The sequence below is a fragment of the Hyla sarda genome, chromosome 6 (assembly GCF_029499605.1).
Source record: "Hyla sarda isolate aHylSar1 chromosome 6, aHylSar1.hap1, whole genome shotgun sequence".
In the NCBI taxonomy this organism is placed as follows: domain Eukaryota; kingdom Metazoa; phylum Chordata; class Amphibia; order Anura; family Hylidae; genus Hyla; species Hyla sarda.
In genome coordinates, this window is record NC_079194.1 from 140,995,405 (window position 1) to 141,020,387 (window position 24,983).

The 24,983-nt window shown below is 44.1% G+C and overlaps 1 protein-coding gene and 1 long non-coding RNA gene across 17 annotated transcripts in view; one reads left to right on the plus strand and one right to left on the minus strand.

The window, feature by feature from the left end:
• ATP2B2 (ATPase plasma membrane Ca2+ transporting 2) overlaps positions 1-24,983 on the minus strand; it is a 281,828-nt gene that overhangs the window by 162,090 nt on the left and 94,755 nt on the right. The gene's annotated exons all lie outside the window — the stretch shown is intronic.
• The window catches only part of LOC130276229 (uncharacterized), a 220,822-nt gene that overhangs the window by 159,504 nt on the left and 36,335 nt on the right, over positions 1-24,983 (plus strand). The window lies entirely within an intron of this gene.

Genomic DNA, 24,983 nt, shown 5'->3' on the forward strand with positions numbered 1-24,983 from the left:
GATATGGAGACTGGCTAGGCCACTCCAGGACCTTGAAATGCTTCTTACAAAGCCACTCCTTCGTTGCCCGGGCAGTGTTTTTGGGATCACTGTCATGCTGAAAGACCCAGCCACATTTCATCTTCAATGCCTTTGCTGATGGAAGAAGGTTTCACTCAAAATCTCACAATACATGGCCCCATTCATTCTTTCCTTTACACGGATCAGTCATACTGGTACCTTTGCTGAAAAACATCCCCAAAGCACGATGTTTCCACCCCTATGCTTCACAGTAGATATGGTGTTCTTTGGATGCAACAAAAGTTCTACTTTGGTTTCATCTGACCATATGACATTCTCCCAATCCTCATCCAAATGCGCTCTAGTAAACTTCAGACGGGCCCAGACATGTACTGGCTTAACCTCTTAAGGACGCATGGCGTACCTGTTCGCCTGGTCCCGGTCTATACGCGTCATAGCGGGTCGTTCCCGGCGGCTAATGAAAGCCGGTACCCTGGGCTAATAGCGTGCGGCACCGATTGTTGTGCCGCGCGCTATTAACCCTTTAGAGTTGAACGCCACGTCTAAAGTAACAAAAATACACTCCCGGCAGCTCAGTCAGGCTGATTGGGACCATCACGGTGAAAATGCGATGTCCCGATCAGCTAGGATGCAGCAGAAGGATGCCTTACCTGCCTCCTGCACGTCCGTTCGGTGACTGCTAAAAGCCTGAAATCCAAGCTTGAGCAATCAACCGCCGATAACACTGATCATTGCCGTGTAAATGCACGGCAATTATCTGTGTAGCAGATCAGTGTGTGCAGTGCTATAGCCACTAGAGGGGGGCTATAACACTGCAAAAAAAAAGTGGGAAAAAAAGTTAAGAAAGATCATTTAACCCATTCCTTAATAAAAGTAAGAATCAACCCCCTTTTCCCATTTAAAAAAAAAAAAACTATGTAAATAAACATACTGTATGTGGTATCACCGCATGCGGAAAAGTCAGAACTATAAAAATATCTAGTTAATTAAACCGCACGGTCAATGGCGTACGCGAAAAAAATTTCCAAATACCAAAATAGCGTATTTTTGGTCACTTTTTATATCATGAAAAAATGAATAAAAAGCGATCAAAAAGTCAGATCAATACAAAAATGGATTAAAAACTTCAGACACAAAAAATAAGCCCTCATACCTTCCCCTATGCAAAAAAATTAAAAAGTTATAGGGGTCAAAAGATGATCATTTTAAATGTATTCATTTTCGTGCATGTAGTTATGATTTTTTCCAGAAGTGCGACAAAATCAAACCTATATAAGTAGGGTATCATTTTAATCATATGGACCTACAGAATAAAGATCAGGTGTTATTTTTACCGAAAAATGCACTGCGTAGAAACGGAAGCCCCCAAAAGTAACAAAATGGCATTTTTTCTTCAATTTTGTCACACAATTTTTTTTCCATTTTGCTGTGGATTTTTGGGTAAAATGACTAATGTCACTGCAAAGTAGAATTGGTGGCGCAAAAAATAAGCCATGGGTGACTTTTATACTGATAACAAGTTCAAACAGGTGCCATTAATACAGGTAACGAGTGGAGGACAGAGGAGACTCTTTGGCTAAGTTTCTACTTGTTTTTCTTTGGGGGGAGGACGCCAAATCTGCCGCATGGCGTTTTTTCGGGCCATAAAAGCTGCGGCCAGATGTTAGCTGTAAATCAATGAGAAATCGCAAAATTTGTTTTTCAGTTTGGTGTTATTTTTAATCCTGTTGGCGTTTTTTCACTCTTTTTTAGCTCATTGGCAGTTTTGCAAAGTCGCAGCATGTTGAAAAAATTGCGTTTTTTTCACACAGCGGGTGTCAGGAGTGACTTAATTGCAGGTACTACTACTCCCAACATGGAGCACACACTGCTCCATGCTGGGAGCTGTAGTACCTGCATTAACCCCTTAAGGACCAAACCCATTTTCACCTTAACCTGTTGGGGACGAAGGGCGTATGCATACGCCCTTGCGTCCTGGTACTTAAGGACGAAGGGCGTATCCATACGCCCGAGGGAATTTCGGTCCCCGCCGGGCGGGGACCGGCCCAGGGTGACTGCTGATATCTATCAGCAGGCACCCCCTGCAAATGCCCAGGGGGGTAATTAGACCCCCCCATGTTGGCGATCGGCGCAAATCGCAAGTGAATTGACACTTGCGATTTGCGCCGATTCCAGGTCATTACGGGTCTATAGTGACCTGGAATATAAGGGGGATCGCGGGTGTCTAAGACACCCACGATCCCCCTGAAGCGATAGGAGTGAGGTGGCACGGGTCTAGACGCGACCACCAATAGCAGATTGGGGGCGGGGGGGGGGGGTTACTTTCGTTTTCCCTGTCCTGCCCACCCACAATAGGCGGGCCAGAACGGGGAAAACGAAGAGGAGCGGCGCCGAAGATCACTTAGCCGTCCGGAGGCAGCGGGGCGATCGGCGGGCGGCGACGGAGATCTGCGTGCGGTGTGCGGCAGAAGAGGACGGCTCCCTGGATGCGACGGAAGCCGGTGAGTTGCCTAGCAACATCTAGAGGGCTACAGTCTGAGATCACTATAGTGGTCTCTAGACTGTAGCACTCCAGATATTGCAAAACTACAACTCCCAGCATGCCCAGACAGCTGTTTGCTGTGTGGGCATGCTGGGATTTGTAGTTTTGCAACAGCTAGAGGTTTACAGTTTAGAGACCACTGCACAGTGATCTCTATATTGCCCTCTAGATCTTGCAAAACTATAACTCCTAGCATGCCCACACAGCTGTTTGCTGTCTGGGCATGCTGGGAGTTGTAGTTTTGCAACATCTGGAAGTCCACATTTTGGAGATCACTGTTCAGTGGTCTCTAAATTGTACCACTCCAGATGTTGCAAAACTGCAAATCGCAGCATGCCCAAACAGCAAAAAGCTGTCTCGGCATGCTGGGAGTTGTAGTTGCGTACCTCCAGCTGTTGCATAACTACATCTCCCAGCATGCCCTTCTGTGATCAGTACATGCTGGGAATTGTAGTTTTGCAACAGCTGGAGGCACACTGGTTGGAAAATACTGAGTTAGATAACAGAACCTAACTGAAGGTTTTCCAACCAGTGTGCCTCCAGCTGTTGCAAAACTACAACTCCCAGCATGCACGGTCTGTCAGTACATGCTGGGAGTTTTAGTTTTGCAACAGCTGGAGGCACACTGGTTGGAAAATACTGAGTTAGGTAACAGAACCTAACTGAAGGTTTTCCAACCAGTGTGCCTCCAGCTGTTGCAAAACTACAACTCCCAGCATGTACTGACAGACCGTGCATGCTGGGAGTTGTAGTTTTGCAACAACTGGAGGCACACTGGTTGGAAAATACTGAGTTAGGTAACAGAACCTAACTGAAGGTTTTCCAACCAGTGTGACTCCAGCTGTTGCAAAACTACAACTTCCAGCATGCACAGTCTGTCAGTACATGCTGGGAGTTGTAGTTTTGAAACAGTTGGAGGTTTGCCCCCCCCCATGTGAACGTACAGGGTACATTCACAAGGGCGGGTTTACAGTAAGTTTCCTGCTTCAAGTATGAGCTGCGGCAAATTTTTCGCCACAGCGCAAATTCCTAGCGGGAAACTCACCGGTGCGAATGTACCCTAAAAACACTACACTACACTAACACATAATAAAGAGTAAAACACTATATATACACCCCTTTACACTGTCCCCCCCAATAAAAATGAAAAACGTATTGTACGGCAGTGTTTCCAAAACGGAGCCTCCAGCTCTTGCAAAACAACAACTCCACGCATTTCTGGACAGCCACTGACTGTCCAGGCATGCTGGGAGTTTAGCAACAGCTGGAGGCACCCTGTTTGGGAATCATTGGCGTAGAATACCCCTATGTCCACCCCTATGCAATCCCTAATTTAGTCCTCAAATGCGCATGGCGCTCTCTCACTTTGGAGCCCTGTCGTATTTCAAGGAAACAGTTTAGGGCCACATATGGGGTATTTCCGTACTCGAGAGAAACATTGCACTACAAATTTTGGGGGGCTTTTTCTCCTTTTACCCCTTATGAAAAGGAAAAGTTGGGGTCTACACTAGCCTGTTTTTTTTACACTAACATGCTGGTGTTGCACTTTACTTTTTATTTTCACAAGAGGTAAAAGGAAAAAAAGACCCCCAAAATTTGTAACGCAATTTCTCCTTAGTACGGAAATACCCCACATTTGAGGCCTAAATTGGTGATTTGCCCAGGGGTGGCTGATATTACAGCGGTTCTGACATAAACCCAAAAAAATAAATACCCACATGTGACCCCATTTTGGAAACTACACCCCTCACGGAATGTAACAAGGGGTACAAGGAGCATTTACGCCCCACAGGTGTCTGACAGATTTTTGGAACAGTGGTCAGTGAAAATGAAAAATTTAATTTTTTTGTTTGCACAGCCCACTGTTCCAAAGATCTGTCAAATGCCAGTAGGGTGTAAATGCTCACTGTACCCCTTATTACATTCCGTGAGGGGTGTAGTTTCCAAAATGGGGTCACACGTTTGGGGGGTCCACTGTTCTGGCACCACGGGGGGCTTTGTAAATGCACATGGCCCCCGACTTCCATTCCAAACAAATTAGCTCTCTAAAAGCTCAATGGCGCTCCTTCTCTTCTGAGCATTGTAGTTCGCTCGCAGTGCACTTGACGTCCAAACATGGGGTATTTCCATACTCAGAAGAAATGGGGTTACAAATTTTGGGGGGGCATTTTCTCCTATTACCCCTTGTAAAAAAGTAAAATTTGGGGAAGAACCAGCATTTTAGTGAAAAAAACATTTTTTTTCATTTACACATCCGACTTTAACAAAAAGTTGTCAAACACCTGTGGGGTGTTAATGCTCACCGTACCCCTTGTTACGTTCCTTGAGGGGTGTAGTTTCCATAATAGTGTGCGATGTGGGGGAGGTTTTGCTTTCCTGGCACCATAGGGGCTTCCTAAATGGGACATGCCCCCCAAAAACCATTTCAGAAAAACTCACTCTCCTAAATCCCATTGTTGCTCCTTCGCTTCTGAGCCCTGTAGTGCACCCGCCGAACACTTGACATACACATATGAGGTATTTTCTTACTCGAAAGAAATTGGGTTACAAATTTTGAGAGGATTTTTTTCCTTTTACCCCTTGTAAAAATTCAAAAACTGGGTCTACAAGAACATGCAAGTGTAAAAAATGAAGATTTTGAATTTTCTCCTTCACTTTGCTGCTACTCCTGTGAAACACCTAAAGGGTTAACACACTTACTGACTGTCATTTTGAATACTTTGAGGGATGCAGTTTTTATAATGGGGTCATTTATGGGGTATTTCGAACCAGAAGACCCTTCAAATCCACTTCAAACCTGAACTGGTCCCTGAAAAATTCTGATTTTGAAAATTTTGCGAAAATTGGAAAATTGCTGCTGAACTTTGAAGCCCTCTGATGTCTTCCAAAAGTAAAAACACGTCAATTTTATGATGCAAACATAAAGTAGACATATTGTGTATGTGAATCAATATATAATTTATTTGGAATATCCATATTGCTTATAAGCAGAGAGCTTCAAAGTTAGAAAAATGCTAAATTTTCAAATTTTTCATGAAATTTTTGAAATTTTCACCAAGAAATGATGCAAGTATCGACGAAAATTTACTACTACCATAAAGTAGAATATGTCACGAAAAAACTATCTCGGAATCAAATTTATAAGTAAAAGCATCCCAGAGTTATTAATGCTTAAAGTGACAGTTGTCAGATTTGCAAAAAAATGCTCCCGTCCTTAGTTTCATAATGGGCTCTGTCCCCAAGGGGTTAAGGACATGGGCAAATTTTTTTTGTGTTTTCGTTTTTTTGTGTTCTTTATGCTGTGGGTCAATACGATTAAAATGATACCCATGGCTAGATACTTTTATATTTTTGTACCGCTTAAAAAAATCGAAAGCTTTTTGTACAAAATCAGTAATCTAAAATCGCCCTATTTTGACCACCTATAACTTTTTCATTTTTCTGTATACAGGGCATTATGAGGGCTCATTTTTTGCGCCGACATCTGTACTTTTTATCGATACCTATTTGCATATATAAAACTTTTAGATAATTTTTTATTAATTTTATTTTTAATGTGACAAAAAAAGCTGCATTTTTGGCCATTTTTTTTTTTTTACGTTTACACCATTCACCGTACGGGATCATTAACATTCTATTTTGATATTTCGGACATTTACACACGCGGCGATACCAAATATGTTTATAAAAAAAAATTACGCTTTTTGGGGGTAAAATGGGTAAAATGGACAATTTACATTTTTATTGGGGGAGGGGATTTTTCACTTTTTTTTACTTTTTATTTTTACATTTTTCTACACTTTTTGTGTCCCCATAGGGGACTATCTATAGCAATAATTTGATTGTTAATACTGTTCAGTGCTATGCATAGGAAATAGCACTGATCAGTATTATCGATGATCTTTTACTCTGGTCTGCTCGATCTCAGACCAGAGCCGGAGACCCCGGGAGACGGCTGGAGCAAGGTGAGGGGACCTCCGGCCGCCATGCTGGATGATCGGGTCGCCACAGCAGAGCTGCGAGCGATCATCCTTTCAAAGTACCGCACTGCCGCAGATACGGTGATCTGTATTGATCACAGCATCTGAGGGGTTAATGGCGGACATCCGCTCGTGGTCATACACAGGACGTAAATGTACGTCCTGGTGCGGGAAGTACCGCCAAACCAGGACGGACATTTACGTCCGTGGTCGTTAAGGGGTTAATGGACAGATCGCAACTGGTGTCAGAAGTTACACTCGCTGCGATCTGTCTATTAATGCAGGTACTACAGCTCCCAGCATGGAGCAGCGTGTGCTCCATGTTGGGAGTAGTAGTACCTGCAATTAACCCCTTAAGGACCTGGGTTTTTCCGTTTTTGCATTTTCGTTTTTTCCTCCTTACCTTAAAAAAATCATAACTCTTTAAATTTTGCACCTAAAAATCCATATGATGGCTTATTTTTTGTGCCAATATTCTACTTTGTAATGACGTCAGTCATTTTACCCAAAAATGTACGGCGAAACGGAAAAAAAATCATTGTGAGACAAAAATTTAAAAAAAAAACACTATTTTGTAAATTTGGGGGCTTCCGTTTCTACACAGTAATTTTTCGGTAAAAATTACACCTTTTCTTTATTCTGTAGATCCATACGATTATAATCATACCCTACTTATAAGGTTTGATTTTGTCGTACTTCTGTAAAAAATCATAACTGCATGCAGGAAAATGTATACGTTTAAAATTGGCATCTTCTGACCACTATAACTTTTTAATTTTTCCGCACATGGGGCAGTATGTGAGCTAATTTTTTGCGCCATGATCTGAAGTTTTTATCGGTACCGTTTTTGTATTGATCGGACTTATTGATCGCTTTTTATTCTTTGTTTCATGATATAAAAAGTGACCAAAAATACACTATTTTGGACTTTGGAATTTTTTTGCGCGTACGCCATTGACCGTGCGGTTTAATTAATGATATATTTTTATAATTCGGACATTTCCACACGCGGCAATACCACATATGTTTATTTTTATTTACACTTTTTTTTTTTATGATCTTTATTCACTTTTTTTCACTTTTTTTTTTGCAGTGTTATAGCTCATAGATTGTTCAATGGTTTCCTCATAGGAAACCATTGATCAATGATTCTGCCGCTTGACTGCTCATGCCTGGATCTCAGGCACTGAGCAGTCATTCGGCGATCGGACAGCGAGAAGGCAGGTAGGGACCCTCCGGCTGTCCTGTAAGCTGTTCGGGATGCTGCGATTTCGCCGCGGCGATCTCGAACAGCTCCCTGAGCTAACCGGCAATGATTTACTTTCACGCCATGGCCCTGCGTTATAGAACGGGAGCGGACTCAGGGCGTACAGGTACTGGCTCCTTAACAGGTTAAGGACAGATCACAGCGGGTGTCACTCCTGACACCCGATGCGATCCTCCTATCTATTGCAGAGATGCGGAGTGTCTTACTCCTGCGCTCCACGGCTCTGTACTATACTCTGGCCAGTGATATGAATAGAACATAACTCATTCATATTTCCCTCTGAGAGCTGTGATTGGCTGCAACCATCTGGCCAATCCCCACTCTGAGAGGAAAATATGAATGAGTGATGTTCTATTCCCATCACTGGCCGGAGTATAGAACAGAGATGCGAGCGCTGTATAGAGCCTCTCCGCATCTCTACTATATTACGGATGATCGCATCGGGTGTCACGACTGACACCCGGGGTGATATGTCTATTAGTTGGGTACTACTACTCCCATCATGGAACAGTCTGTTCCACGCTGGGAGTAGTAGTACTACCTAGAAAAAATTTAAAAAATTGAGGGGAAAAAAGTGAAACACACACACACACTTTATTAAAAATTTATTAAAATTTCATTATAAAAAATATAAATTTCGTTAAATACATTTTTTTCCCTCACTACTGCATCCATTTATTTATTTTTTTTTGGTACCCAACAAATTTTGGGTACCAAAAAAAATGCCAAAGGGGCCAAAAATGCAATTTCCAGTCAAATGCAAAAAAAAAAAAAAAAAACGCAAGAAAAAAAAATGCCAAACACAGGAAAATGCTGTCGCGTTTTTTCCTTGTGTTTTTTTGGGCCACAAAAAAAAAAACAAGTAGAAACGTAGCCTTAAAGAAGAAGTTACAGGTCTGTGAGAACCAGAAATCTTGCTTGTTTGTAGGTGACCAAATACTTATTTTCCACCATAATTTGCAAATAAAGGGGGAGATTTTTCAAAACCTGTACAGGAGAAAAGTTGCCCAGTTGCCCATAGCAACCAATCAGATCCCTTCTTTCATTTTGCAGAGGCTTTGTTAAAAATGAAAGAAGCGAGCTGATTTGTTGCTATCGTTGCTATCCTTTAAAATCCTTTTAAAATCAGACAATGAGATTTTCTGGATTTATTTTTCTCATTCGGTCTCTCATAGTTGAGGTATACCCATGATGAAAATGACAGGCCTCTCACATCTTTTTAAGTGGGAGAACTTGCACAATTGGTGGCTGACAAAATACTTTTTTGACCTACTGTAATGTTCTCCTGGTATTTGCCAAACACAGACTTGTCCATCAGACTGCCATATAGAAGTGTGATTCTTCGATCCACATAACAAATTTCCACTGTTCAAGAGTCCAGTGGTGGTATATATGCTTTTAAGGCTAGGTTCACACTGCAGAATTTCTGGGCAGAATTTCTGCTGGAGAATGAGAAGGCGGCGCTAGGACCGAGCACACTGCATTGCTGCTCCCATAGACTGCAGTGCATTTCTGGGTGGATCTTTTGGGAGATCTGCTCAGAAATGCATTGCCATCTATGGGGACGGCAATGTAGTCCACGTGGTCCTAGTGCTGCCAACTCAATCTCCGGCAGAAATTCTGCCCAGAAATTCCACAGTGTGAACCTAGCCTAAGCGTTTTTTCACACTGTGGAATTTCTGTATGGAATCTGGCTGAAACTAATTTTTATTGCAGTAGAGTCCCATTGTTTTCAATGGGATTCTCCTGCACAGTGCACACTGTGGAATTTATGTGCCAGAAACACCTGCCGTGGAAATTCTCATTCCAGTCCTCTAGGAATCCAATTGGAAAGTCATTGCCATCTATGGAGATGGCACATTTTTGATCGGTCCTATTGCCGGCTGTTTGCTGGCTGTCCGCCCAGAAAGTTTGACTGGTTGCTATAGGTTTTGATAAATCTCCCCCCATGTGCATCAGCACTCGGCAATACCGTTTTTATAAGTGTTCGGTAACCTGTGTTGAATAAAAGCTTCCATCTTTCAGTAGCACCACTAATAGCTGACCGTTGCAGGCAGGAAACTTGATGCATCGGTGGCATCCTATTACAATGACATCCTGAAGTTCAGTGAGCTCTTTAGAATGTCCCATTCTATCACAAATGTTGTAATTGCAAATAGTAGGTGCTGGATTTTATACATCAGGGGTGATGAGACCAGATTCAGTTACCTTAGGCTAGGACAACACTGCAAATTTGGCCACGCCACACAAAAATTCCATGACACCGCACAAATTGTTCGGAAATGGTGTTGCATGCGAGATAGCATGGCTGCAATGCCACAGTTGCAAAAAAAAACACCCATCTTTTATGGATTTTTGGTCGCATGTCACGCCGTTGACCTCATTGCAAGGTGCATGCAATTGCATCCTGCTTGTGACTTCTCACAATATATAGCATAAATTATAGCATAACTTCTGCTGATTCAGTGGTTTACTATGGTTCATGGGGAGGCATTCCTGACTCAGCTTTAGGGCGCCATTAAATCTAGATACACCCCAAATACAAATATGTGTTACCATCCTATTCAAAAGCCATAAACTGCATGGAGAAATATCCACAAGCAGCAGAAAATAATCTGCCTGCACCCCTAAAGCTGTTACCAAGATGGCAGAAGAATCCAAAAAATGTTCTGTGCGATTTCTCATTTTCCCTATTTTTATTATGCACTGTGCTTAAATGTGAGAAAACATTATGAATAGCAAATGCAGTATGTCATAATACAGAATATCTGGGAAGGACACATACTTTTAGCAATGCCAGCTTTATGTTGGATAGTACCAAGTGAGACCATATGGTATACTGTCATACAATGTACAAATACACATAGCAAACCGTGCCTCGGTGCAAGCACCACATAATATAATGCCATATGCTGGTATACAGTAAGTGGCTAAGCAACAATAATGCTGCCATTAACATGCAGTGCAAAAATATATATTGCACAATGCCACAAAATAAATTTAACCCAAACAGCTACACACATAAAGTAATCTAAGAACAGTGCTACACAATTAAGATTTTTTAGTTAGTGGAGGCACCCCCTGCAACAAGAACAGCTGCTGCTGTATTACTTACTAGCAGAGTACGGAGTGTTGCCCGGTCTTCCTACCTATACCTTGTGGGAGAGGAGATGCAACAGCAATGCTCTTGTCTCTATATTCAACCTCATATCCTGTCCTCTTATCCCGTCCTCACATCATATTCTCATATCCCGTCCTCCTATACCGTCCTCATATCCTGACCTCATATCATATTCTCATATCCCGTCCTCCTATCCTGACCTCATATCCTGTCCTCTTATCCCGTCCTCACATCATATTCTCATATCCCGTCCTCCTATCCTGACCTCATATCATGACCTCATATCACATTCTCATATCCGTCCTCCTATAAGGTCCTCATATCACATATTCATATCCTGTCCTCTTATCCTGTCCTCACATCATATTCTCATATCCCGTCCTCCTATCCTGACCTCATATCACATTCTCATATCCGTCCTCCTATAAGGTCCTCATATCACATATTCATATCCTGTCCTCTTATCCCGTCCTCACATCATATTCTCATATCCCGTCCTCCTATACCGTCCTCATATCATATTCTCATATCCCGTCCTCCTATACCGTCCTCATATCCTGACCTCATATCATATTCTCATATCCCGTCCTCCTATACCGTCCTCATATCCTGACCTCATATCATATTCTCATATCCCGTCCTCCTATACCGTCCTCACATCATATTCTCATATCCCGTCCTCCTATACCGTCCTCATATCCTGACCTCATATCACATTCTCATATCCGTCCTCCTATAAGGTCCTCATATCACATATTCATATCCTGTTCTCTTATCCTGTCCTCACATCATATTATCATATCCCGTCCTCCTATACCGTCCTCATATCCTGACCTCATATCATATTCTCATATCCCGTCCTCCTATCCTGACCTCATATCACATTATCATATCCGTCCTCCTATAAGGTCCTCATATCACATATTCTGTCCTTCTATACCGTCCTCACATCCTGACCTCATATCCTGTTCTCTTATCACATTCTCATATCCCATCCTCCTATCTCGTCCTAATATCCCAACCTCACATCCTGACTGCACACCCCGTCCTCATATCACATCCTCATATCCGACCTCACACCCTGTCCTCATATCTGGTCCCTCGCACTAACTATTCTCTGTACCTGTCTGCAGGACAGTCTGCAGTTCAGGGCAATCTCTGCAGTCCGAGAGTTACCTGTGTAGGAGATGTACCTGAAGTCTTATAGAATTGCATGAGACTTCAGACAAAAAAAAACAGGGTTAATTTAACCTCTTCAGGACACAGGGCGTATGGATACGCCCTGCATTCCGAGTCCTTAAGGACCGAGGGCGTATCCATACGCCCATGGGAAATCCGGTCCCCACCGCTAGCCGGTTGGGGACCGGAGCCGGATGCCTGCTGAAATCATTCAGCAGGCACCCTGGCACATCGCCCAGGGGGGTCCTGAGACCCCCCCATGTCGGCGATCGGAGAAAATCGCATGTCAATTCAGACATGCGATTTTCTCCAATTCCGGGCTGATCGGGTCTCTGGTGACCCGATCACCCGGAAAATAGGGATGATCGGAGTTGTCAGCAACACCCCCGATCAGCCTAAAGGATTGGAGTGAGATCGCAAAGCTGCGATCTACTCCTATCCCCTGCCATTACTCAGAACGGAGTTCTGACCAATGGCAGCGCAGGACAGGGGGTTGCCATGGCGAGGGGCTCTGGGAAGAAGATGGAGGCCGTACCTGCAGGAGAAGATGCCTGGGGACCTGGGATCTTCGCTGGAGCCTGCAGGATCCTGATCAGGTAGGGAATCGACAGTGGGGGGGGGGGGGGGGGGGGGAATTGAAAGTGAAAGTAAATCGATCTTTACTGTGGCAACCACTAGGGGGGCCAAACTGCAACTCCCAGCATGCCCAGAGAGCCAAAGGCTGTCTGGGCATGCTGGGAGTTGTAGTTTTGCAACATCTGGAGGGTCACAGTTTGGAGACCACTGTTACAGTGGTGCCCAAACAGTAGCCCTCCAGATGTTGCCAAACTACAACTCTCAGCATTCCTCGACTGCCCAGGCATGCTGGGAGTTGTAGTTCTGTAACATCTGTCCCTTCAGATTTAGCAATTTTCATGACATTTTTGAAAATTGCTTCTCTACTTTGAAGCCCTCTAATTTTTTCAAAAAGCAAAAGTATGTCCATTTTATGATGCCAACATAAAGTGGACATATTGTGTTTTAGAAGAAAAATAAAATTTATTTGGAATATCCATTTTCCTTACAATTAGAGAGCTTCAAAGTTAGAAAAATGCAAAATTTCCAAAATTTTCATGAAATTTGGGGATTTTTCACCAAAAAAGGATGCAATTAACGCCGAAAATTTACCACCAAAATAAAGTATAATATGTCACGAAAAAACAATCTCAGAATCAGAATATTCGGTAAAAGCGTTTTCGCGTTATTAATTTGTAAAGTGACGGTGGTCAGAATTGCGAACAAGGGCTCAGTCCTTAAGGTGAAAAAGGGCTGCGTCCTTAAGGGGTTAAATGGTAACTCTTTTTAAAAAATGTTTTGCTATTGCACTCCTTATGGTAAATAAAAAATATTTGTAATATACTTTGTTTAAAAAAAATGAAGTTTTCTATTTTTTATTTGTGCTTAAAGGGGTTCTCCACTGCCCTGCCTTCTGGAGCTTCGCTCGCAGCGTCCAGAAGTTTATTAGTCCGAACTCTGTCTATGGGAAGGGAGCATGACAGCGGTCGCGCCCCCTTCCCATAGACTTTCCTTGAGGGGGCGGGCGTGACGTCACGAGGGGGCGGCCTCGAACACGGAAGCCCGCACACAGAGTTCGGAGTAATAAACTTCTGGACGCTGCGAGCGGAGCTCCGGAAGGCAAGGCAGTGGAGAACCCCTTTAACCCCTTAACGACGCAGGACGTATATTTACGTCCTGCGCCGGCTCCCGCGATATGAAGCGGGATCGCGCCGCGATCCCGCATCATATTGCGTGGGTCCCGGCGCTAATCAACGGCCGGGACCCGCGGCTAATACCACACATCGCCGATCGCGGCGATGTGCGGTATTAACCCTTTAGAAGCGGCGGTCAAAGCTGACCGCCGCTTCTAAAGTGAAACTGAAAGTATCCCGGCTGCTCAGTCGGGCTGTTCGGGACCGCCGCGGTGAAATCGCGGCGTCCCGAACAGCTGATCGGACACCGGGAGGGCTCTTACCTGCCTCCTCGGTGTCCGATCGACGAATGACTGCTCCGTGCCTGAGATCCAGGCAAGAGCAGTCAAGCGTCGATAATGCTGATCACAGGCGTGTTAATACACGCCTGTGATCAGGATGAGAGATCAGTGTGTGCAGTGTTATAGGTCCCTATGGCCTATAACACTGCAAAAAAAAAAGTAAAAAAAAAGTGTTAATAAAGGTCATTTAACCCCTTCCCTAATAAAAGTTTGAATCACCCCCCTTTTCCCATAAGAAAAATAAAACAGTGTAAAAAAAAATAAAAATAAACATATGTGGTATCGCCGCGTGCGTAAATGTCCGAACTATAAAAATATATCATTAATTAAGCCGTGCGGTCAATGGCGTACGCGCAAAAAAATTCCAAAGTCCAAAAAAGCGTATTTTGGTAACTTTTTATAACATAAAAAAATGAATAAAAAGTGATCAAAAAGTCAGATCAAAACAAAAATCATACCAATAAAAACTTCAGATCACAACGCAAAAAATGAGTCCTCATACCGCCCCGTACGTGGAAAAATAAAAAGTTATAGGGGTCAGAAGATGACATTTTTAAACGTATAAATTTTCCAGCATGTAGTTATGATTTTTTCCAGAAGTGCGACAAAATCAAACCTATATAAGTAGGGTATCATTTTAACCGTATGGACCTACAGAATAATGATAAGGTGTAATTTTTACCGAAATATGCACTGCGTAGAAACGGAAGCCCCCAAAAGTTACAAAATGGCGTTTTTTTTTTCGATTTTGTCGCACAATGATTTTTTTTTCCGTTTCGCCGTGCATTTTTGGGTAAAATGACTAATGTCACTGCAAAGTAGAATTGGCGACGCAAAAAATAAGACATAATATGGATTTTTAGGTGGAAAATTGAAAGGGTTATGATTTTTTAAAGGTAAGGAGGAAAAAACGAAAGTGCAAAAACGGAAAAACCCTGAGTCCTTAAGGGGTTAAAAAAGCTCAAGAGCACATTTTCCCCCATCTCATACTAATACTATGGACCGAAGCCCCAACACAGGAAGTGCAGCCTGGAGTGCTGAGGGGGGGGTGTCCAACCAACAGCATATGGCAGTTAACTGTGAGATGAGCTATGATTGGATGAGGCTGGACACACACCCCTCAGCACTCCAGGCTGCACTTCCTGTGTTTGGGATTCAGTCCAAAGTCTGTGGATGAGATGGGGGAAAATGTGTTCTTGAGCTTTTTTAAGCACAAATAAAACATAGAAAACTTCATTTTTTTTTTTAAAACAAAGTACATTAGAAATATTTTTATTTACCACAAGGAGTGCAATAGCAAAAATTAGTTTTAAAGGAGTAGTCCAGTGGTGAACCCAGTGGTGAACAACGTATCCCCTATCCTAAGGGGATAAGTTTGAGATCGCGGGGGGTCCGACCGCTGGGGTCCCCTGCGATCTCCTGTACGGAGCCCCGACAGCCCGCGGGAAGGGGGCGTGTCGACCTCCGCACGAAGTGGCGGCCGACAAGCCCCCTCAATACAACTCTATGGCAGAGCCGAAGCGCTGCCTTCGGCAATCTCTGGCTCTGCCATAGAGATGTATTGAGGGGGCGTGTCGGCCGCCGCTTCGTGCGGGGGTCGACACCCGCTATCTGGCCGGAGAGCCTGGCCCCCGTACAGAGAGATCGCGGAGGGCCCCAGCGGTCGGACCCCCCGCGATCTCAAACTTATCCCCTATCCTTAGGATAGGGGATAAGTTTTTCACCACTGGACTACCCCTTTAATGAGAGTGCCCATTTAACTGTACTATATTTTTAATTGGTTCGTCTCTATTTTTATTATTTAAAATAACAGAGATAGACATTGCAATATCTGGATGTATTTTCTTTTTCGCAACCCGATTATTGTACGTATGCCTCTGCTATTTTGTTCAAATTGTATGCATTCATTTTTGGACAACTGTCTTAACTCTAATGCAATGTGTATTATTTTTTATGTGTATTTTATACATGTCTTCATTGTCCACTTCACATTGTAACACTCCTGTGTAGGTGAGAGGTGTGTGCTCATCCTGCAATGCAGGTGTTAATTCACAGGTGCTTAGTCCCCTGATCATATCATTGCTTTAAAGGAGATCTCCGGCCAAAATGTACTTATCCCCTATCCAAGTAGCTGATCTCTGGGCGCTCAGTGGGAAGTGTGCGCTGCTGCCAGTACACGCTCCATTCCTTTCTATGGGTGCGTGGAAAAGAACCTCTTGGGCAGCAGCGGAGCTCCTGTAGAAATGAACCGAGCAGTAGACGACAATTTGTCACAGTTGCTCTTTAGAGACGTTCTGTTGCTACTTTGCTTCAGATGCTTTTTCTAAAATGGTGTAGCTATGCCATGATCTGGTTAACTTTTTGCAGTGATCTTGAATTTATCATGTGAGATTTGATCCCGCAATTTGTCATTAATCTACACTAGCCCTGACTTGGCTAACAAAACTGGCTGGGGACTGCATTTTGTAAACCGTCACACATTTTGTTGCAGAAATAGTCACAGAGGCGGAACCATACATGACCCTTAATAAAGTGCAGCAGAATCCTATTGAAATCAATGGGACTCTTTCTGAGCAGAATTTTTCAGCGGAATATTACTCTGAACATAGCCTAAGGAGAAGATTTATCAAAACCTGTGTAGAGGAAACAGTTGCAACCAATCAGAGTGCTTCTTTCATTTTTAAAAAGGCCTCTGTAAAATTAAAAAAGCAATCTGATTGGTTACTATGGGAAACTGCACCACTCTTCCTCTGCACAGGTTTTGATAAATCTCCCCCTACGGGCTCCTTGACGCTACAGAAACTCCACCTGGAATATCTCCATCTGTAGCATGCCATCTGTAGAGCTAGGCAGGGCCAGATTTGGGCAAAGTGTGGCCCTGGGCATAATTAAAAGTGGGGCCCCAAAAGCTTAAATATTGTACCAACAATATGGTCACATTCAGCAAATTCAGGTAGAGTGGATTGTGGCACAAACGACAAGAAATATGTCAACTCTAAAAACACACAAAATATTTATATGCATTGTTATGAAATAATAAACATACAGTGGTGTGGCCTGACACCCGGGACATGTATTTCTGGGCACTGGGCGGGCATTTTTTTTCCTGTCTGGCTCTGCAGCTTTCCGGAAGCAGGGCTAGACAGGCAGCCAATGGTGGCTGCCAAACAGATTTACAGCCACAGCTATCCCTGCATGCCCTCATCACAGGAAACAATTACTGGCCCAGAGGGTGCGGAGCGATCCGCTGCAGGTGTGGGGTAATTTGATGCATGTATTGTTTCTTTAACTCCTTGGGGACGAAGGGCGTATGCATATGCCCTCGCGTCCCGTCACTTAAGGACAGAGGGCGTATCCATACGCCCTTGGCATTTCCGATCACTGCCGCTCGCCGGGCGGTGATCGGACCGGGATGACTGCTGATATCTATCAGCAGGCATCCCGTGGCAATGCCTAGGGGGGTCATGAGACCCCCCCATATCGGCGATCGCAGCAAATCGCAGGTCAATTCAGACCTGCGATTTGCCGCGATCCGGGCAAATCGGGTCACTGGTGACCCGATCTCCCGGAAAATAAGACTGATCGGAGCTGTCAGAGCCAGCTCCGACCAGCCTAAACGATAGGAGCGAGGTGGCAGTGTTGCCACCCCCTCCTATCCCCTGCCATTGGTCGGTCAGGCTGACCACCAATGGCAGGAGGGGGGCGGGGGGTTGGAGTTCATTTCCCCCGCTCTGGCCACCGATCGGAAGTCTGAGAAGGCTGCAGTGAAGATCGCGATAAGTGATCTTCACTGTGGCCTTCTAAAAGCTGCAAAACTACAACTCCCAGCATGCCCACACAGCCAAAGGCTGTCTGGGCATGCTGGGATTTGTAGTTTTGCAACATCTGGAGGGTCACAGTTTGGAGACCACGGTGTAGTGGTCTCTAAACTGTGGTCCTTCAGATGTTGCAAAACTACAATTTTCATCATGCCCCGACTGTCTGGGCATGCTGGGAGTTGTAGTTTTGCAACATCTGAAGTGGCACAGTTTGGAGACCACTATAAGGTGGTCTCCAAACTGTAGCCCTCCAGATGTTGCAAAACTAGAACTCCCAGCATGCCCAGACAGTCAGGGATGCTGGGCGTGTAGTTCTGCAATATCTGGCCCTTCAGATGTTGCAGAACTACAACTCCCAGCATGCCTGGATAGTCTGGGCATGCTTGGAGTTGTAGTTTTGCAACATCTGGAGGGCTAGAGTTTGGAGGCCACTGTTCTTCCCCAGTTGTTGCATAACTACAACTCCTAGCATGCCCAGACTGTCCAGGCATGCTGGGAGTTGTAGTTCTGCAACATTTGAAGGGCCAGATATTGCAGAACTACACGCCCAGCATCCCTGACTGTCTGGTCGTGCTGGGAATTGTAGTTTTGCAACAGCTGTAGGCACACTGGTTGGGAAACACTGAGCTAGAGTCTGTTTCCTAACTCAGTGATTCCAACCCGTGTGCCTCCAGCTGTTGCAAAACTACAACTCCCAGAGTGCACTGAGAGACCGTACATGCTGGGAGTTGTAGTCCTGCAACAGCTGGAGGCACATGGGTTGGAATCACTGAGCTAGAGTCTGTTTTCTAACTCAGTGGTTCCCCACCAGTGTGCCTACAGCTGTTGTAAAACTACAACTCCCAGCATGTATGGTCTGTCAGTGCATTCTGGGAGTTCTCATTTTGCCACAGCTGAAGGTTTGGGGCGCCCCCCCCCCCCCCCCCATGTGAATGTACAGGGTACATTCACACGGGCTGTGAATGTACAGGGTACATTCACACGGGGGGTTTACAGTGGGTTTCCTTCAAGGAAACTTACTGTGAACCCCTGCCTGTGTGAATGTACCCTAAAAACACTACACTACACTAACAAATAATAAAAAGTAAAATGCTACACATACACCCCCTTACACGTCGCCCCCCCCAATAAAATGAAAAACGTCTCATACGGCAGTGTTTCCTAAACGGCGCCTCCAGCTGTTGCAAAATCACAACTCTCAGTGTTGCCGGACAGCCATAGACTGTCCTGGCAGGCTGGGAGTCTTGCAATAGCTGAAGGCACCCTGTTTGGGAGACACTGCTGTAGGGTTTTGGTGGAGACAAGCGCCATCCTTGTAACCGGGTCCACCACTATTGCAAATTCCTTATTCAGGCCTCAAATGCGCATGGAGCTCTCTCACTTCAGAGCCCTGTCGTATTTCAAGGCAACAGTTTAGGGCCACAAATGGGGTATCTCCGTACTCGGGAGAAATTGCGTTACAAATTTTGGGGGGATTTTTCTCCCATTACCCTTTGTAGAAATGGTTACATTGGGAAAAAAACCTGCACTTTAGTGAAATTTTTTTTTTTCATTTACACATCCGAATTTAACGAAAAGTCGTCAAACGCCTGTGGGGTGTTAAAGCTCACCGGACCCCTTGTTACATGCCTTGAGGGGTGTAGTTTCCAAAATAGTATGCCATGTGTTTTTTTTTTTTTTTTTTGCTGTTCTGGCACCATAGGGGCTTCCTAAATGTGACATGCCCCCAAAAACCATTTCAGCAAAATTCACTCTCCAAAATCCCATTGTCCCTTCTGAGCCCTCTACAGCGCCCGCCGAACACTTTACATACACATATGAGGTATTTCCTTACTCGAGAGAAATTGGGTTACAAATTTTGGGGGGCTTTTTCACCTATTACCCCTTGTAAAATTTCAAAAACTTGGTCTACAAGAACATGCGAGTGTAAAAAATGAAAATTTGGAATTTTCTCTTTCACTTTGCTGCTATTCCTGTGAAACACCTAAAGGGTTAAAAAACTTACTGAATGTCATTTTGAATACTTTGAGGGGTGCAGTTTCTATAATGGGGTAATTTATGGGGTATTTCTAATAGGAAGACACTTCAAATCCACTTCAAAACTGAACTGGTCCCTGAAAAATTCCGATTTTGAAAAATTGGAAAATTGCTTCTGAACTTTTAAGCCTTCTGATGTCTTCCAAAAGTAAAAACATGTCAACTTTATGATGCCAACATAAAGTAGACATATTGTATTTGTAAATCAAGATATAATTTATTTGGAATGTCTGTTTTCCATACAAGCAGAGAGCTTCAAAGTTAGAAAAATGCTAAATTTTAAATTTTTTCATCAAATTTTGGAATTTTTCAACAAGAAATGATGCAAGTATCGACAAAAATTTACCACTAGCATAAAGTAGAATATGTCACGAAAAAACAGTCTCGGAATCAGAATGAAAAGTAAAAGCATCCCAGAGTTATTAATGCTTAAAGTGACAGTGGTCAGAATTGAAAAATGCTCCCGTCCTTAGGGTTATAATGGGCTCCGTCCCCAAGGAGTTAAAGGGGTACTCCGGTGAAAACCTTTTTTCTTTTAAATCAACTGGTGGCAGAAAGTTAAACATATTTGTAAATTACTTCTATTATAAAATTTTTATCCTTCCAGTACTTATTAGCTGCTGAATGCTACAGAGGAAATTCCTTTCTTTTTGGAACACTAATGACATCACGAACACAGTGCTCTCTGCAGACATCTCTGTCCATTTTAGCAACCATGCATAGCAGATGCATGCTAAGGGCAGCATGGTGGCTCAGTGGTTAGCACTGCTGCCTTGCAATGCTGGAGACTTGGGTTCAAATCCCACTAAGGACAACAATAAATGAAGTGTTATTAATATAATAACGTCAGCAGAGAGAACTGTGTTCATGATGTCATCAGAGAGTATTCCAAAAAGAAAAGAATTTCCTCTGTAGCATTCAGCAGCTAATAAGTACAGGAAGGATTAAGATTTTTTAATAGAAGTAATTTACAAATATGTTTAACTTTCTGCCACCAGTTGATTTAAAAGAAAAAAGGTTTTCACCAGAGTACCCCTTTGGAGAGTAGGGGAACAGGGCAGGATGTCCTGCAAATTCTTTGCACTCCCACACCACAGGCCTGGCCTCTATAAGTTATGTCCCACCCTCAGACTCTCGTCCCAGGTCGCAGCTGACTGAACTCACCCAGCCCGGTGTCATGCTGTGTTCACTGAGCACGTGCAGACTCTTGTCTCCTCTCTCCACCATCATCTGGTACTAGTATACCAGATGACTGGAGGTGATATGTGACATAGTACACACATAAATACTACGCTTACAACGGCCACTAACTGGACTTACTTTACCATCTGGTACAAAGTCATTTATATATACAGTGCCCAACTGTCCACCAACCAGACCATTGACTACTGCAGTGACATTTCTATAGTGGTGCAGATTTGCCTTTCAGAAGAAGGAGCTGTCTTACCTAGCTTTTTGAGGCTCATGAATGGCACATTTGCTTAGTACAGCAACCACATGACCACCATTGAAAGAATTATATAATTTCTTAAGTTTGCCTGTGCATAAAGGGATCCCGGTATAGTGTAGGGTCACACAGAATGGATCCGCAGCTGCAAATTCACAGATGATTAACCCTACAGTGTTCATTATGACCCTACCCATAAGTAGATATGCCATTCAGGAGAATAAAAATGATATCCGAGAAAATCTGATCTAGCTTTTTCATGCTCCTGAAGGGAAAATCTGCTTCAAGCTGGATCTCTTTATGCACAGGAAAACTTCAGAAATCATAAAATAATCCCTGCAATGGTGGCCATGTGGTTGCTGTACTAAGCAGATGCGCCATTCAGGAGCCTGGAAAAGCTGGTGGATAGTGTAAAGTGGGTTATTTGCATAAATGTTAGCATGAGCCACCAAGATTAGACACTCATGTTGCAGGTTGCAGGCAGGATTGGACACACATATTGCCCTTTGCGGGAGGTAATGGTTAGAAATTTATCGGAAGCAGACACATTGTTGGAATAACAACTACACCTGCATAACTTGCAGGTGTCTGAAGTATTATACAGCTCATGCCCTGCTCAAATGGGGTTGTGTAAATGTTTCTTTTTCTTTTCTAAGAGCCAAGGAACGTGCTCTCGAATCACTCAAAGTGCAAGAAAAAGTGCAAACGTGTTACACTAATAAAACGTGCGCAAAGGATGCGGTCTATCGCAAGCCCTTCTCAGATAGGAGAGAGGCCCCCCAACAAACCTTACCCTTCGCCTCCGGACCAAAAAGTACCTGTGAGGTTCCAGGTTCGATGTCGCTTTTCGCCGAAGCTACTAAGGGACCACAAATGCTCCTGGCATCCCCCTTGGTATTAGCCAAGGTATCTGCCCGCAGAGCCAATAACGGTTGGTACCCTGCCCATGCAGGAGTACCTGGGGTTTTTGCAGGGAGGTGCGGAACCTAATAGCCACACACACCTCCCCTAGGCCACCAGGAGGGACACCCAGAAGGGCTACCCCATCTTGAAAATCCAGTGGACACACAACACGCAAAAAGTGACACAGTGAGACAAAACGAAAGAAATAAGTGAATGTGTGCAGATATACTGCCCGGACATCCAGCCGGATCTATAAAAATGTCTCTGATCCTAGCCAGGCCAGGAATCAAGAGGTGAGTGCCACAAGGTGAAGAGTTCATGGTACCTGTGCTTCCACTCAGTAAGCCTATCCTCCCAGTGAGTTTCGGCACCTTGGGCTCACCACTCCCCGAGGCACTAAAGTACTTCTGCTCTAGATCCCCTCAACATCATGGCAACAAGTTGTGTGCAGTTGAAAGAGAGGCCATATCAATCAGCAGCTGTGGAGGCAGCACTGTGAGCTTCATAGTGTTGTACACTACCACCCGTCCTCCTCGTCTCGACTGCTCAGCTGTATAACAACAGCAGCAGGAAGACGGGAGCATCCCAGTGAGGAAAGGGGCCAGGGGGAAGGGGAGGGGGGTTCTTTAAGGAGCAGAGTGCCGACTGCACATACTGCATTCTTTTACTATAAACTTTTGCTGTTAGCAGTAATCTGCTGCAGCGAGGTGCACTTCCAAATGCTGCAGGCTGCTGCTGATTCACTGCGCCCGATCCAAGTGTCAGGAAAGCTGCAGGGGGCCCTGTGGAGGATGGAGGCCCTGGGAAATTGCCCTGTTCGCCACCCCCCCCCCCCCCCCCCCCCCCATAACGCCGGCCCTGGAGCAGGGACCGCTCAAAAATGTGCCATCTTCATAGATGGCAATGCAATTCTGAAAACAATGGGAGCTGCTGCTCCGGATTTTCTGCTGCAGAATTCCGGAGAGGGATTCCACTCGGAAAATACGTAGGGCCCTGAGAGCCCTTTCAAAGGCAGAATTTCCTCACTAAATTTTTTCAACTTCTCCATGCAAAAACATAAAGAGAGGTAATGTGTAATGGAGTCATTTAGAGGTGATGTCACTGCCAGTAAAGAGTTGATAACACTTTATTTTTCTTCTCCAAAATAGAGAACTCTAAATAATATAATAGTGGACAATCCCTTTATGTGGTACCATCATCATATGTAGGGGTGAAACTCGATAAATTTGAATATTGTGTATAAGTTAATTGCATTAAAGTTCATTAATGCAAGTTAACAGGAAAGGAAGCATAAAGCACTCCACAATCTCCTGGTAGACGGATGCATTGACCCTGGATTGAATGAAGCACAGTGGACCAATACCAGCAGATGACAGGGCTCCTCAAATCATGGTAATGGGGGGGGGGGGGGGGCTTTGGGGTTTTCATGAGCTGTAAGCCGTAATAATCACAATTATGACAAATCACGGCTTGAACTATCTTATGTAATGAGTCACTCTCATATATTAGTTTTACCTTTTACGTTGCATTACTGAAATAAATGAACTTTGCACGATATTCAAATTTTTCGAGTTTCACCTGTAGTCTACTCTTTATACAGCTCTATAGCTATTCCTATCAGCGACAGTATAACTCCCACTTTCATGATCTCAGAAGCCTGCAGACAGCCCATTCATGATGCATGGTGTCAGTAAATGCACTGTAAGGTATTGAGCTCCTTTAGTTGGTCTCAGATGTGAGTTCTAGGAGCACAATTGCTGGAAGATGATGGTGATAATCAGGCTACCTGGGGACACCTTCACACTCTCTCAGAACTGTTACTGGAAAAACAAGCACAGGCCGAATGTTCCATCCACAGCTGTCACTTTCTGCACGCCAGCGGAACTAGCAATTCCCAGAATGAACATGAAAAAAGAAAAACAAATCTCCCCCAGGTACTGGAAGCTAAAAATATTGAGGGGCCATAAGACAAGGCTGCTCCTGGACCCTGCTGAGATCAGTCATTATCCAGCAGGTAACCACCTCTATTCCCTGATTTGCGTTGAGCCTCTTTATAGTGAGTTACCATAGAATAGTGACCATGCCTAGAACGCAGACAATCTGTCACATCTGGTATCAATGGTTGCTCATTCATCAATGATAGAGATGCCCTGACAAACCTGCAATGATCACCTTCATGCCACTGTTATGGGGCAGCTGTGCTGCCCATAATATGCCCTCTTTTGCATAACCTAAGTATGTGTGAAGAAACTTTCTCCCTCTATGCTGGGCGACCATCTGATGGGTGGGTTAGAAATTACAAATAATGTGGAGCACACTCTGCTCAGCAGATGAAGATGGAAATCTATTGAATTGTACATGAGCGTGGCAGTAACACTGATGCTGCGATGACCTTCTCACAGGATCTACTCTTTCACGTTGCCGAGAATATATTTACCACTGCCTGCAACCTGAGCATTCCCACAGTGAACCCGAGCTGTGAAAACAAAGAGTTACCATGGCTGCACCACACACGATACTGACCTCAAAAGAGCTTTCAGAAAGCCCAGCAGAGAAAGAGACCAAATACAACACTTTAGATAGGACCACTTAAATCCAAAGACAATGTCATCACAAAACTACCCTGAATCTGTGAGATA